Below are 11,807 nucleotides of genomic sequence, written 5' to 3' on the forward strand. Positions count from 1 at the left end.
CTGAAAGGCATTACATTCCAAACCCAGAGCACATGCATACAAGTAGAGGCAGACAACAGTGTCAGCGCATCCGGAATGATATGGATGAATCTGAAGTAGGAGGTCCGACTAGGCAATGCATTTTATGCAATGAATTTGTCCACAGGGACACTAATTGTCCCACTTTCGTCACTGGGCGTGGACGAGGCAACCGGGGAAGAAGAGGAGGTAGAGGCAGTAGAGGAGTAAGGGCGAGAGGAAGAAGCTAAGCTAGCAATAGTATGTTCTGAATTTGTATTAAGTGTGGCACTATGTTCTGAATCTGTATTAAGTGTGGCACTATGTTCTGAATTTGTATTAAGTGTGGCACCATGTTCTGAATTTTTATTAAGTGTGACACTATGTTATGAATTTGTATTTGGTGTGGCGCTATGTTCTGAATTTTTATTAAGTGTGGCACTATGTTCTGATTTTTTTATGTGCAGAAATGTCGGGTGTGGTTGCTGAATGGGGACATTGATCGGGGTCATCGTGGTGCGATATGGTATGAGCGCAAGCTTGAGCCTCTGGTGACTCGCACTCCTAAGGAAAACTGGATGATACACCCAGGATGGATTCAGCGGTACGTGCTTTATTAATTTGCACACTGACATGCATATTAATGGGAGACACTAACTGAAATGTTCTCTGATGAAGGTTGAAATGGGCCGGCCTTTTACCTTTCGCGCGTCTGGTTGAGTCTATCCCGGGTGAGAAACGCATCGCCATCGACGGGTCCTTGCTGAGCTGCTTAGTGGACCGTTGGAGGCCAGAGACCCACACGTTTCACTTCCGATGGGGAGAGATGGCTCCTACTCTAGAGGATGTGTCACTTTTGCTCAGACTACCGTTGGCAGGTCATGCCATAGGACCGTTGGACGCACCGGCTGGTTGGGAGCGAGCCCTTACACAACGTTTTCATGGTGTTTTTCCGGATGCTCCGGATCCGGTATGGGAGCATCACAGACCTAAGTATGAGTGGTTGCTCAATTTCCGTGTAATTTCCCCAACCTCTTATCTTCAAGTTATCGTGCATATGGTTTTACAGAAAATAACTGCGGCTAACTAAAACTTTCTCTTTGCTTAATGCAGATCCAAAACTTCCGGGCGCCATTGACTGCGGAACAGATCACTCGGAGCCTGGAGGCCTACTTAATGTGGCTTTTCAGCAAGGTGATGTTCACAGAGAACCATGTCACCACTATTAGCACGCTCTACATCCCTATGGCACTCGAGATAGCGAGCGCTCAGACGGCGGATCAGATCAGACAAAGGAGTTGGGGTTCGACGGTCTTAGCGGCTACATATCGAGGTATGTGCAACGGTTGCCAGCTTACATCGAGAAAGCCAGCCCTTCTTGGATGCCCTCTATTCCTACAACTATGGTCGTGGGAGAGGTTCTCTATAGGGCGACCAGATGTACGTGTTCGTGAGCCTATAGACGCCATGTTTGATGTTGATGGCATCGACATGCCTACTTTCGGTCTGTGTTGGACACGTCGCGAGGTATGCACCGTGTTATAGTTTAATGCAACTTTTTTCTGCACAAGAGATAGTTCGATGCTAGCGGCTACTAACTTTTGTTTTCTGCAGAGACGCTTTGCTAGTGATCAGACCAGGAAGGCATACACAACATTGAATGAGCAGTTCGATGCGTACATCGGGGTCATCTGGCAGCCCTACACGGAAGCAGCCATACAAGCGAGATACCCTGGTGGTCTGTCTGTGCTATGCACAAGGGACCGAGATTACTGGATGAGAAAATCAAAGATCATCTTCGATGTCTTCGTCGAGGAGATGGCACAACAGAGGGTTATGAGGCAATTTGGTCTTCTGCAGTTGGAGCTGCCTCCCCCTATAGAGAACCCGGTGCCAGCACACATCCACAGGTATTAACCAGTTTTTCAATATTGCATTATCTTTCATAGTACTCCATTCGAAGCTTTAGGTAATTGTTGAACACACACCACAATTTTAGGACGATAAGGAAGGGCATGACCAGGACAACTGCTGACTGGCTAGTTAGATTAGAGCCGTATGTTATAGAATGGGAGACAGCAAACACACATCTATGGCACGAGAATCACATTTTTGATCTTAATGAATTCAATCTCTATTTGCAGCGCTACATGACCGGAACACGGTTATGCATCGTTGAGCACTCCCACCCAGAGGAGATACCGGATCCTACACCGTCAGATATGTACCCGAGCTATGACACTTCGGATCTAGGCAGTACGCGGTAAGATATATTTTCTTTAAGTAATGTTGTCACATACTTTGACGTGCAAGAGACATACATTATTAATCGTCATGGAAATTTGCAGGCTACCTTGACACACGAACTCTACGAGGACGTGACCACCTTTGGACGATCACTGTCGTCTGGACCTCTTCTTCAGCACCGTCTAGTGCTACAGCCCTTCTTGGAACGAATTCAGAACAAGATACGGACTGTGTACGAGGCTATCACGTGCACCCGGAGAACCGACGTTGTTCAGCACCAGCACCAGCAGCCGCGTCACTCCATGCACCGACATCAACCACGTCCACGTCTAGCACATCAGTCGACAACCAGGCCACCCCGTCCTGACCAATCTGGCGGTTCAACGTGGCAGCAACCACATCACTATAGTCCCACCTCGAGCTTCGTGTTTTCTCCACGGCCACAGCAGCACGGTCCCTCGTCGAGCTTCGTGTTTTCTCCACAGCCACAGCAGCATGGTCCCTCGCCGAGCTTCGTGTTTGAGCCAGAGCAGCCGTCACAACCAGCAGGTAAGTGTCTTCATTTTTATTGTTTTCAATATTAATTGAGGCGACCTCATTCTTCATGACTAAACGTTCCATCATGCAGGAGCCTACGGATATCATGCGTCTATGTCAGCATCACATGATACGTGGGGGAGTGATCAACATTCCAAGGAGAACATACATGCTTAGATGTCGCAGCACACCCAGTGGATGAACATGTATTTGACTCCTCCACCAGGCCCCACACAGGATACACAGCATGACCAGGGAGTCTGAAATTCCTCCTCGTAACATTAGGCCACCTAATAGGTTGGGATGGTCGCCACTTCCAGATCCGCCTCCCCGCCAGGGCAGACGTCGTCACTGACGCTTCCATCTATCAGTAGAGACACGACCATCTACTTATGTATGAGACTTATGTCTATTCAATGTATGAGACAAATGACTATGTACTTATGTATGAGACATATGCCTACTCTATTTTAGTACTCTGTTATCCGAACTACAACATCATATTTAGATAGAACACAATGCTCGCAACAAGACAGTATAAACAACTAGATAGAACTACATCTGAATTAACGGTACGTATGACTAAACTTACAACATACATCATAAAAACTACATGAAGTCATCATCGTCATCCTCCGTCGATGCAGAACTCTTGCCCTTCGAGGATGCAGAACTCTTACCCTTGGACGATGCAGAACTCTTGCCCTTCGAGGATGTAGTACTCTTGCCCTTGGACGATGCAAAACTCTTGCTCTTTGACGATGCAGAACCCGAAAGCGGCAGCATGAAGATATCATCTTCGTCCTCGCTCTCCTCAGTCCATAAAAATGGATGCTTTTCTGCAGTCCTTCTGAAAGTTTCACTCTTCGGCTCCACTACCTTCTTCCACCTTGCATGCAACCTAAGAAGTTCTATACGTACCTCCTCATAGGTCCTTTCAGGCCACCCAGACATATGTAATTCATGAGCCAACTCATTCATTATGGTGTCACTACTGGTGAGTTCGTCCCATGGAACTATCCTATTGTCCATCCTGAAATCGGTAGCTAGCCTCAGAAGAGTCCTGCTCATCTCAGGGTGAAAACTACGATCGAAAGGATAATGGGACATCTCAACTACACTACGCTGGAATGCTTATCCTCCTCTGTCTGAAGGGGGTTTTATAGGTAGGGACGAGAAAATGGCGGGAAAGAATGACTGCGGTATGGCGGGAAACGATTGGCGGGAAACGGGTGGCAGAAAAGAGTTGGCGCGAACATATGGCGGGAAACGGGTGGCGGGAAAGAGTTGGCGCGAACATATGGCGGGAAACGGGTGGCGGGAAAGAGTTGGCGCGAACATATAGCGGGAAACGGGTGGCGGGAAAGAGTTGGCGCGAACATATGGCGGGAAACGGGTGGCGGGAAAGAGTTGGCGCGAACATATGGCGGGAAAATATTGCGGGGAAAGGATTGCGCGAAATACGTCATAGTTTATAAAAAAAAATCGGGGATCGTTCGGGACAAAAATGGTGGCATGCACCGGTCGGCCCACGTCAGGCCAATTAGTCCCTGTCGGCCCATAGCGGGCCAATTAGTCCCTGTCGGCCCACAGCAGGCCAATTAGTCTCTGTCGGTCCACTACTGGCCGAGTGGACCTGAACTGGTGGCCGACAAGCCAATCGGCTAGCAGCAAGCCGATAGGATCTCAGTCGGCCTGCTGTGGACCGACTAGGTCCACTCGGCCTGCTGCGGGCCGACGGTGTATTATTTTTGAAAATTATTTTTTGGGCGTAATATTTGTGCAAATTAATAAAAAAATGTATTATTTAAAAAATAGCCTCAATTATAGCAGCAACAAAGGCCACCATGGTCCGGTGTGCAGTGGCCTTTTTTGGATTCAAAAAATGCGCAATGATCAATGCATGGCTGGTCGGATAAAGTGTCTCCTTCACAACTTTTAAATTTGATACACATCGTAGGGAAGGGGGGTTGGTTTTGGATCTATGCACAACAAAATATAGCAAAGTTAGAATATATAAAATACTTAAGTTACTTGGGTTAGTTTGAATTACATATGCAAAGGTATGTGCGCTTACACAAAGTGCGCATAAACAAATCCCAAAAACAAGCAGAAAGATTGATTAGATAGATAAATGGTTGTACCTGCATGACATGAGAATAGAGTAGACATCATCACAAGAGCTACCAAGCATAGAGCTCTTGTGTTGCTCTTGGTAAGTCCCATAAGAAGTGGCTTGTTACTTATTTCTTGTACGTATGTTTGTTCTTGTAGTTTGTATTTTCTACATATGCCCTATGTGTTGGTGTTTATATAACCATGGCCAAACCATGAAGGGTCAGTCCCCCCCTTTCTATTTTTGGCTGGAGATAATTAGTATCTAAATAAACCATTGTATATCCTATGGATAAATTGCCATTAAACTTTTATTGAATTCTAACCTTAAAATATATTAGCATTCTGAAATGACATACATAGAAAACATTAAAATGTATCTTAGAGGTAAGAGCGGATCCAACCCAGCTGGCCATTCGGGCCCCCTCTGTATACTGTAGAAAGTGCTATAGTATTTTGCTTACAAAGGATTTGGGCCTCATGCCAAGCCCCCCCCCCCCCCCAACGCGGCCTGGGGCCTATATCAGCCACTGCTTCGAGGCAGCACAAATGGACTGCTATTTAATCCTAATGATTGGTGATTAGAATTAACTTGTGTTAAAAGTAATCTGAAAATACATTGTCTATAATCATTTGTTTCATGATATTGAGAACTTTTTAAATCTCTATCTTGAGATTTGAAAAATTGAAAATGATAAAACTAATTATTTATAGGAGAAGAGATACTATGAATAATATGTTTTTTAGGAGAACAAGTAGGGAAATTTATTTTTGTATTTCATAAAAGGGGTGTCATTATAGAAAAAGAGAAATATAAAAACTTAAATGACAAAATATTACTGCAACAACAACTGTAGCACATGCATATAAACGCATTATCAAAAAACTCAATACCTAGTATAGAAGTCAACTACACTTATTTCTCCTAGCCTAGTTAGTAATCCAATGCAAAACTTAGTAGTATGTTCTCAAATATGAATACAAATCATTACTAACTGGGAGAGTAACTCTCACAGTTGCATGGAAAATCCATCCTACCACTCGGAGGTAGTTACCCCATATGTCTTATATACTACCATGTGATACTATATATACTACTTTATCATTATAAATATGTTCATATATTATATATAACATATTTTAAAGTGAGTTACATGAAAAAATCGCAAGTTGGCTCATGGTTTTTATTATATTTATGAAATACATATATATTTGTACGTAAAAAAGAACATACTCAAAATATGATGCATACTACCTGAAAAGTAGTATATATAATACCTAAATATTCTTATATACTACATACTACACGTACATACTCTCCGTTTTGATAGATACCACGTATAACATACAAAACTGAAGTGGTGGTAGATAAAATTTGTCCTATATATATATATTTTGCATTCTAAAATATGTGTTTTGGCTTTCAAACAAACAATGTGCATTATAAAGCTTGTCTAATGACATGTCGATGAACCTTGTTTCATGGTAATCATGTCATTACAAAGTCATGTATGTGCATGAAATTCAACACATATTGAATTATAATTTATACCCCTTATATGCTCCACTAGGGCCCCCAGGACGCCCCCCAGGCACCTTTTTTAGCACCGGCGGGTAAAAAACGTCCCAGTTAGGCCCCCAAGACGCCGTTTTGCGCCGGATTTTGCAGAAGTTAGCGTCGGCACGCCCACCCCGCACCCAGCCCGCCGGGGGCAGCTGGGGACGCCGGCATTAGCTTTTTGCAGGCGCTGCCCCACTTGCCAGCCTCTCTCTCCCTCCTTTCTCTTCTCCAGGCCCACCCACATGCAGCACACTCCCTCTCTCCTCTCCACGCCCACACTCCCTCTCTCCCCGGCGACTTCTACTCTCCATGTACTACGGGCGGGCGAAGCCGGAGCTCGCCGTGCGTGGGCGGGGCGGGTGCTGGCCCTCGCCTCGCGAGGCGGGGCCGTGGCCGGAGCAGGCAAGGCCGGGACGGGCGAGGCCGAGTAAAAGGATCGATATAGTTGACTAGAGGGGGGGTGAATAGACAACTACACATTTTTAACTTTTCTTTACCAAATTAAACTTTGCATCAAAGTAGGTTGTCTAGATGTGCAACTAGGTGAACAACCTATATGATGCAATAACAACAAGCATACAAGCAAGCAAGAGAAGTAACACTAAAGAGCTTGCACAAGTAAAGGTGAGAGATAACCAAGAGTGGATCCGGTGAAGACGAGGATGTGTTACCGAAGTTCCTTCCTTTTGAGGGGAAGTACGTCTCCGTTAGAGAGGTGTGGAGGCACAATGCTTCCCAAGAAGCCACTAGGGCCACCGTATTCTCCTCACACCCTCACACCCTCACACAATGCGAGATGCCGTGATTCCACTATTGGTGCCCTTGAAGGTGGCAACCGGACCTTTACAAACAAGGTTGGGGCAATCTCCACAACTTAATCGGAGGCCCCCAACAATACCACGAAGCTTCACCATAATGGACTATGGCTCCGTGGTGACCTCAACCGTCTAGGGTGCTCAAACACCCAAGAGTAACAAGATCCGCTAGGGATGAGTGGGGGAATCGAAAATCCCTTGGTGGAAGTGTAGATCGGGGCCTTCTCAACCACTCCCGAGCAAATCAACAAGTTTGATTGGCTAGAGAGATAGATCAGGCGAAAATGGAGCTTGGAGCATTAATGGAGCTTGAGCATTAATGGAGCTTGAGGGGGAAGAGGTAGGTCAAAAGGGAAGAAGGGGACCCTCTTTTATAGTGGGGGCAACAATCCAACCGTTGCCCCACCAACCAGCCCCGCACAGGGCAGTAGTACCACTAAAGGGGGGCGGTACTACCGTTGAGCCAGCGGTACTGCCGCTCCAGCTAGTGGTACTGGCGCGCAGAGAAGAGCAGCAGGGATCTGGACCCAGCGCGGTACTACCGCGGTGGTAGGGCGGTACTACCGCTCCGAAACGGTACTACCGCCTCTACTGCCGCAACTAGTGCCGCAAAACCCGACCTATGGCTCCGTGGTGACCTCAACCGTCTAGGGTGCTCAAACACCCAAGAGTAACAAGATCCGCTAGGGATGAGTGGGGGAATCGAAAATCCCTTGGTGGAAGTGTAGATCGGGGCCTTCTCAACCACTCCCGAGCAAATCAACAAGTTTGATTGGCTAGAGAGATAGATCGGGCGAAAAATGGAGCTTGGAGCATTAATGGAGCTTGAGCATTAATGGAGCTTGAGGGGGAAGAGGTAGGTCAAAAGGGAAGAAGGGGACCCCCTTTTATAGTGGGGGCAACAATCCAACCGTTGCCCCACCAACCAGCCCCGCACAGGGCGGTAGTACCACTAAAGGGGGGCGGTACTACCGTTGAGCCAGCGGTACTGCCGCTCCAGCTAGTGGTACTGGCGCGCAGAGAAGAGCAGTAGGGATCTGGACCCAGCGCGGTACTACCGCGGTGGTAAGGGCGGTACTACCGCTCCGAAACGGTACTACCGCCTCTACTGCCGCAACTAGTGCCGCAAAACCCGACACGAGAAAAAGAGCCCTCGAGTCGAGGCGGTAGGAGCCAGACACCCCAGCGGTAGTACAGCTGCAGGGTCACCGGCGGTACTACCGCTGCGGAGCGGTACTACCGCCTGTGACCCTTCGGCGATACTACCGCTGGTAGTGCGGTACTACCGCTGGGACACAGACAAGAGAGAGAGAGAGAGAAGATCTCTCCGTCGAGGCTGAGGACGAGGCGGTGGTGCCAGGCAGGCTAGCGGTAGTACTGCTGTGGAGTCACCGGCGGTACTACAGCTGCGGAGCGGTACTGCCGCTTGTGACTCCTCAACGGTACTACCGCTGGGTTGTGCGGTACTACCGCTGGAACCCAGACAGGACACAGAAAGAGAAGAGGTCTCTCCAATGAAGTGAAAGAGCTCTGAGGGTGAGAAGCTGATGTGTACGTGTTGATTCCACCCAAGCAATACCCCAGCGGACCCCCTCTTGATAGTACGGTGCCCTCTACGCAACTAGTCCACCGAAAGAGAAACGAAAGAGCTACACCGTCTTGAATGACACTCCGAAGGGAAGAAAACGTCTCGTGCCAAGGATGAATCTGTGAACTACTCAAAGCACATGATTAGTCCGCAAACATGTTGTCATCAATCACCAAAACTACCTCGAGAGAGATATGCCTCAACAATCTCACCCTTTTTGGTGGATTGATGACAACTAGGGATTTGCACAAGGAAAAGATATAAAAGTAATAAAACTAAGAACTACAAAATATAGACGGGCTCCCCCTGAATGTGTGCACCTAGTTAGAGGAGCATTTGGAAAGCAAGACACACACATTCGGATCAACACTCCCCCTATATTTTATAGTCCAACAATTCTAAGCACATGATATATGAGAGAAGAGTATAAAACAGGGCAAGCATGCAACTCATAATATACTACAGTACTGAATAGACATAAGTAATAAGGTAGCGATAGGGAGCATATGTCTCACACCATATGTCTAGAACTTAGGTCTCACAGGCACCAAACCAAACCAAACAAAGACACCGAGAGAACACACAAGAAAACACAAGACGACACAAAGACACACTCGAAGCACGGCAACAACACAAATCCCTACACTCTCTCCCCCTTTGACATCGAGACACCAAAAGGGCAAAGAGCGACGCTACGACTCCAGGTGATGGCAAGCTGAGGATCTCGAACATCACATCTCAGCATGATCGTCTGCATCTCCGTCGTTGGTCGGAAACTGCTCGGCGTCGGAGTCGATCCAAGGGCAATGCTGATGAATCCATTCCTCCTCTTCAGTGATATGTCCCTCAGAACCACTGGCAACTGTTGCTCCCAGGTGACGCATGAGCTCCTTGTGGCGCACCGTGGCATGCTTCTCCGCCACAAGAGTCATGTACTGACCATGAGACTCCATGCAGAAAAGCTTCTTCATCTTGCGTTTAAGCTTCTTCGCCCACGAAGGTTTTGCACTAGAGGTCCCAAAGTCCTCGTGATCATCAGTGGCAGCCCCACCCTCGGTCTCCATGGCAGCAGCAGCAGCAGACGGACCCCTGGGTTTAGGCGCTGGGGTGCCCCAATTGTCCTTCTTCCTCAGACGCTTGATCTCATGGGAAACCAAGTCTCCAGTTTCCAGCATCACTCTGGGATAGATATGTGCCCAGGCCCTCTCAATGAGCCTGATGATGAATGGACCATATATCGGGCACTTGCGCTCAGAAACGGCAGAGAGAAGTTCAGACCACATAACATGAGAAATATCCAGGCTCTCTCTAGTGTTTGCTTCCTTCTCATGCTGACAGAAAAGAAGCATGTCCACGAGATATGAGTGGACCATATCCAGATTCCCGATGCGAGGGGAGAGAGTCTCACGGAAGACACGATGAAGAATGTCCAGATACGGAGACAACTCATAGGTTTCCTTCTTAGTCACTGGGTGAACCTTCACAGTGCAGTAGGGCCAAAGGGCTTGCTTGTGAGTGGATGTAGTATTGCGGTGAGGGCGGAAACCTACTGAAGTCTCAAGCCCGCGATCTTCCACATCAAGTAACTCCATGAAGGCCTTCCACTTGACGGAAAGCAACTTGCCATTGGTCATCCAAGTCAGAGTCCTGTCGGCATCCGTTCCAAGATGAACGGTAGCAAAGAATTGAGCCACCAAATCTGCATCGAAATCCTTGTTGAACTGCATGATCCTGAGAATGTTCAGCTGAGTGCACATCTGAAGGGCTTCGCCAAAGTACTCAGGGTCCTTCTCCATGGCATCAGTGTCGATGGAGTGAACATCAACATAGAGATTCTTCTTGGCCTTGATCACATCAAAATAGATGGCAAACTGAAATCGGTTCCAGAATGGGCGGTTGACCAAAGTGGGATCTTGGTCCACCTCATAGGGATTACGGCGACGCCTTTCCCAATACTCCTTGGCAGTCATCTCAGTCACAGTCTTTCCTTTTGGCTTGTTGGCGGATCTCTTCGACTGCTGAGGTGGTGGAGGAGCACTTGCAGATGCACCTGCTGGTGGCGGTTGGGTGCTAGAGGAACCACCGGCTGGCTCAGAGGTGCGGTAGCGCTTTGACGTGCACGCCCGGGGTTGATACGGCGAGCTTGATGCTCAGGATGTTCATCACCTTGAGCCAAACACAAGAACACGCAAAACAACCAGAAAGAACGAGCATAAGCCAACAAACACAACAAAAGGATCAAGGTAAGGCAGGTACATGATGGAACTTGGCAGGCAGCGGTAGTACCGTGACATGCCCGCGGCAGTACCGCCCAAGCGGTAGTACCGCTCGAGGTCAAGCGGTAGTACCGCTCCAACGAGAGCGGTAGTACCGCTCGAGGCGGGGAAACAGCGGTTTCCTACTACCGTGGTCAGATCTGGCACTACCGGCCTACCAAATTCAAAAATATTCCTACCAAACTCTAATCTAGATAGTCTAGTTGCCTTCTCCAACCTACTCAAGCCTAGATTTAGCCAAAAATCTAGAGATGCAACCACCATTCCCCCTAAGAAGCAAGATCTGAAAACGAGACAAAGGGAGAGAAGGAACGGGGGCAATACCCGCATCCATGGCAAGAGAACGAGGTGGGGATCGACTCCACCGAAGGAAATGGAGAGGGACGCCCCGGAGACGAAGATCCGCCGGAGCCCTCCCGCGGCGTGGCGAGGCTGGAGAGAGGAAGAGTAACGAGGGGGCAAAGTGAATGGGTATGGGGGAGAATAAACCTCCCCCTGCCCCGATATAACCCCCTGGTCCCGTCCCTCAGCGGTAGTACCGCGCTGGGGGGCGGTAGTACCGCTTATAAGCGGTAGTACCGCGCACCACCAGCGGTAGTACCGCCTAGCACGCCACGGCAACCAAACAACATGGCTTAGCTAAAAAAACAAAAAGGCAAGAAGGGAGAGCA

The sequence above is a fragment of the Triticum urartu genome, chromosome 3 (genome assembly GCF_003073215.2).
Source record: "Triticum urartu cultivar G1812 chromosome 3, Tu2.1, whole genome shotgun sequence".
NCBI classification, from domain to species: Eukaryota; Viridiplantae; Streptophyta; class Magnoliopsida; order Poales; family Poaceae; genus Triticum; species Triticum urartu.